The sequence below is a fragment of the Suncus etruscus genome, chromosome 8 (genome assembly GCF_024139225.1).
Source record: "Suncus etruscus isolate mSunEtr1 chromosome 8, mSunEtr1.pri.cur, whole genome shotgun sequence".
Taxonomy (NCBI): Eukaryota; Metazoa; Chordata; class Mammalia; order Eulipotyphla; family Soricidae; genus Suncus; species Suncus etruscus.
This window is the reverse complement of record NC_064855.1, coordinates 72,486,886-72,491,989: the sequence shown is the minus strand read 5'-3', so window position 1 is coordinate 72,491,989 and position 5,104 is coordinate 72,486,886. Positions and strand designations below refer to the sequence as shown.

Here is a 5,104-nt window from a genome sequence, read left to right as displayed (position 1 = left end):
CCTTTATTTAAACACCATGATTACAAACATAATTATAGTTGGGTTTCAGTCATAAAAAGAACACCCCCCCCCCTTCACCAGTGCAAACATCACCACCACCAGTGTTTCCTCACCTTCTCCTTTTCCATCTCCTTTCTATATTCAAGACAGGCATTTTACTTCTCTCACTCATTAACATTGCCATGGTAGTTGTTAGTGTAGTTATTTCTCTAACTACACTCAGCACTCTTTGTGGTGAGCTCCATGTCGTAAGCCAGTCCTTCAGGTTCTCATATCTGGGCATTATTACAATAATGTCTTTTATTTTTCTTAAATCCTATAGATGAGTGAGACGATTCTGTGTGTCCTCTCTCTCCCTCTGACTTATTTCACTCAGCATAATAGTTCCTATGTCCACCCATATGTAGGAAAATTTCATGACTTCATCTCTCCTTACAGCTGCATAATATTCAAAAGAACCCTTTACTCTTAATGGAACTTTCCACAGAACTGTGTTCTTATTTAGGGAACATGTTCCAGTTTTCTTATAATTATAATATTTTTATTTAAGCACCTTGATTACAAACATGATTGTAGTTGGATATCCCAACTACATCCCCCTTGTTCCCGTTTTTTTTTTTAACCTATTCAAAACCTATAACAAAACAACTTTTGAAGAATTGGGAACAGAGCAGTAGAACAACGGGTAGAGCATTTAAATTGTATGCAGCAGACAAGGGTTTGATTTTAGGCATCCTAGGATCTCGAGTTTGCCAGGATTGATTTCTGAGCACAGAGACAGGAGCATACCACTGGGTATGGTACAAAAAATAATAATAAATTAATAAAATCTGGAGACTCTTTAGCCAAATCGTTTGGGTATTTAGAACTCTTTCCTACCTACACTTCACATTCATGTACCTGCAGAATCCTATGGTGAGAAATCTAGATACAGCATCAAACAAGAAGCACTAATGCTGTCCACACTGTTGACAACTTAATATTGTGAATTTTTATAGTTTAGAATCCTTAGTGTTTAAAGGCTAATAGCTAATTAATCATCAGTACTTACCCACTTGCCTTTGCCAAATATGTTAGTTTCACATGTGAATAATAGCTTCTTTGAGATAAAAGACAGGTATGCTAATATTAACAGATAAATTAATTTTTATTCAGAAACATTAAAGTTCTTGTCAAAGATGAAGCTCGTATGTGTATCAGACATTTCATTGAAAAATTTGCTGTATTATCTAAAACTGATAATGTTCTCTTGTTTTCCTATCAAAAATTGGTATTTAGATTTTATTATAAAGTGATTCTCCTGCCATATATTGAGTTATAACTTTGAGATCATTGTGCTAAACAAGTGACAAATACATCTGCTATTAAACTGTAACAATATAGTTTAAATTTTTTTAAACAAATGTATTTTCCTTTCCTATACAACTGTTACAAAATGTACTCTCTAGAATAATAGCAACACTATCATCTGCAAACTTGTCAAAAATGGAAGTGATCTATCCTAGCTAAGAGTTATTGATTCAAAATTTTTGAAGGTGGGGCTCATGAATATGTTTTATAATGCCCTCCAGAGTTTGAAATCAAACTGCAAAAGTATATTACATAATGAGTGTTCATATTTTTCAGCTTTGTGAGTAGGAGCAAAAATATCACAAATAAAAGAACTTATGAAAGGGATACTGCAGCAGAAGTAAGTACTGAAAAATGCAATTTCCTATGGATTATAAACTCAGCAAAGAAATATATTTTAATTATAAATTTAATTTATAAAATTAATTTATATTTAATTATGTTCAGACCAACAGAACCCTGGTGGGACTAAAAATGTATTCACCTTCAATATAGTTCATTGATGATAATCAAAGGTTTTTAATATATTTAGCTTCTAGCTTCTCACAATTCTGTAACTTAATATGAAGGCATAAGATGAAGAATTTTAGGTCTAGAGTTAAAAGGCCTGAGCACAAACTATGTCTTTTATTTAGTAGCACTTTACCTTTTGAGAAAATTTCTCAAATTTTCTAATGTTTCTTAGTGTTTTCTGTCTTTAAAATTGTTCATTAAAATTACTCTATAAACCTCTTATAAAAATTAAATAGTGTATTTTGCATAGTTAGGGCTACGGAAAAAAATCGAATAAGATTTGAATTTCAGATGAACAATCAACTTTTTAGTATGTCCATGCCTGCTTCATATATTATGCAATATACAGAAACTAAAATATTCATTATTTGTTATAATGTGATATCATAGTAACTAAGTGTTTACTATGCAGCTCTGACTACAATGCAGTAAATATATAGTGAGTATTCTGTGTTGTAAGTATTCAATATACCCATTTGTTTTAACTAAGGCAATCTGATGATAAACCAGTTTATTTAAATGAAATAAGCAGTTGTGTGAAAGTTAGAAAGTATATGCTTCTAAAAACTTTATGCTATGCAGAGAAAATGCTGAAATACAATCTTAGGATGTCTCATTTCTAGAAATACCTCTGAGTAATCAAAGACATTCAGTATCTTGAGTTTGAATAAACTCAAATTAACTGGAAAACCTGATTTGTGAAATATTTGAGCATCCTGGTTCTGCTGCACTATAAGAAACTATTTGCTTATATATGTATCAAAAAATTTTATCTGATAATAGAACAAAATAAAGAGTGAAAGTAGAGCTGCTGACTTGGGAAGAAACAGAAAGAAACCCATGTGCTATAAATTTTGTTACTAATAAAATTTAAACATCCTGAAACTTTAAAATGCTTTTGATTAAGCAATCAAAAATAAATGCATCTTTTTAAAACTGTAGTTACTTCTTTATGCCAATATAATTTAGTGAATTGTAATCATGCTCCAAAAGGACGTGGCACAGTTTAAAACAAAGTATAAAATGGAAAAGTAATGGGTAGAATTTGCCTTCTATCTCCCTTAAGGACTTTTGCGCAAAAAAAAAAAAAAAAAAAAAAGACAACACTGTGAAGGGGCCTGCCTTCACTAACAGAGTGACAGGATACTGACTAGTCATGAACGATCAAGTCATTTTGGCCGTCATCATGATAGATGCATCTAACTCTCTGATCAATTTTGCCTGCCACTCTGATAAGTATTGACCTATACAAGTAGCTGGAAATGGCTGAATTGTGATCACCTTTTTTGGCTACATAAAATCAAGATGACATTGGGTTTCCCAGAAAAACAGTGAGATCTTTTCCCTGCTGAGATTATCTATAAAGGAATTACAGAAAAAAGACTATCGCTCTTGGTTATGAAAATAAGATTAAGTAAATGCAGAAGAGCAAACTATGCATCCTGATTAAGTGCATAATATGAGGCGAAAAATCTACTGGACAATTAAACCTTACACAACATGTATGTATATATAACATAAACATATATATATAAACAGATTGTTTTCTTAAATAAACACAACAGTTAACTTACAATGGTTTAAAGATTTGAATTCATGTGGAACCTTAAATTTAATAAAGAAAACAAATAGCAAGCATTTCAACAATAACTAAAGTATTTTTTCTCTGTAGATTCATTTCAGTGAACAGGAAAACATAAGTAAAAATAAATTTAGATTACACTGAACTTAAAAAATTTGTACACAATGGAAAAAAGTATGAACAAAACAAAGTCCAATTTTCTAAATGGAAGAAGATATTCATAAACCATGAATTAAAAGTATGTGAAGAACTCAATAGAAAGTAAAATGTCTGATTTTAAAATGTCAGAATGTCCTTCCTCCCCACCCCACACTGGCTTGTGCTCTAGACAGGCTTTCTACTTCCCTCATTCAGCTCATATTTTGTTATGAACAATGGGGTGGGGAGGAAGGACCTTGGGATATTGGATATTGGGAATGTTGCACTGGTGAAGGGATTTATATAATCAAAAAAAAAAAAAGAAAAGAAAAGATAAAGGCCTCCAATGCTTACCACAGGCTGTGTTCTTTACATGACTGTATAGAAAGAGGAGGTACAGTAAATGCTCCCCATATACACCTCAAACCAGGCCCTTTGCCTGGTCTGTATTGTGAATGGGGAACAAAAAAAGTCAGAATACCTGAATATAAGTCATTGCAAAGACACACAGATAGTTAAGAGGCACAGTAGATTAATAAAATGTTCATCATATATTAGTATTAAGAGAATGCAAGTAAAAATCACAAAGTGCTATCACTGCAAGTCTGTCAGGTTAGAAACTATCAATAAGACGGAACATGAATAATTGCAATGCCAAAAGACCAAAGGTAAAGAGGCATACATCTGAAATAATGATAACTGAGATTAACTACAACTAAAGCAGAAATTTATAAAAGAAAAAAACATATCTTATAAGTACAAGGAACTTCAGGCTTGAAAAATTCAGGTGAGGACAGGATTTATCTTAGCATCTCAGATTAATCCACATAAACAAATGAGGAATATATATATATAAATAATATATATAAAGATATAAATAAAATAAAATTTATAGTGCTATATATCTGAAACCTATATAGTTATCAGAAGCCAGTATATGGTCATTAAAAATAAAATTGAGGGGGTCCAGAGATATAACACATTGGGTAGGACATTTTCCTTGTATATTGTCAATCTGGGTTTAATTCTCGGCATCCCATATGGTCCATCAAGCCTGCCAGGAGTGATTTCTGAGTGCAGAGCCCAGAGTGATCACCAAGTGCTGCCAGATGTGGCTCTAGAGCCAATAAATAGGTATAAGGAAAATAGGTACTGAAGAAACTCATTTCTCCAGTATAATAAATAATAAGATTCCAGAAATAGGGTACTTACTTTTCTGCTATAATCCTAGATCAGTACCAAGTACTCTATAGAGTCCTATGAGCACCCTCTAAGCACAGATCCAGAGAAATTCGAGCCCCTACTGATGTGGCTAGCCACATACCAAATGAAAAAAAAGAGGTAAATAATTTGTTTTTGCTTATTAAGTACAAAGCCATACAAAATGCTCTTTCAGAAACCCTCTTTCATAACATTTCACAAAAACATGAGAGTTTATAAAGAAAAATTAGAAATTAGTTTCCATTAGATTAACCATATATAGGAGTAAAATTGTGCTGGCAGATACAGGTGATGGAAATT

General features: G+C 32.2%; 1 non-coding gene across 1 annotated transcript; it reads left to right on the top strand.

The window, feature by feature from the left end:
- Positions 1-3,921: 3,921 nt before the first annotated feature.
- Positions 3,922-4,052, top strand: LOC126016604 (small nucleolar RNA SNORA51). Its single transcript, XR_007498394.1, has one exon. It is a non-coding gene; the product is annotated as a small nucleolar RNA SNORA51 (small nucleolar RNA).
- The last annotated feature ends 1,052 nt before the right edge of the window (positions 4,053-5,104 follow it).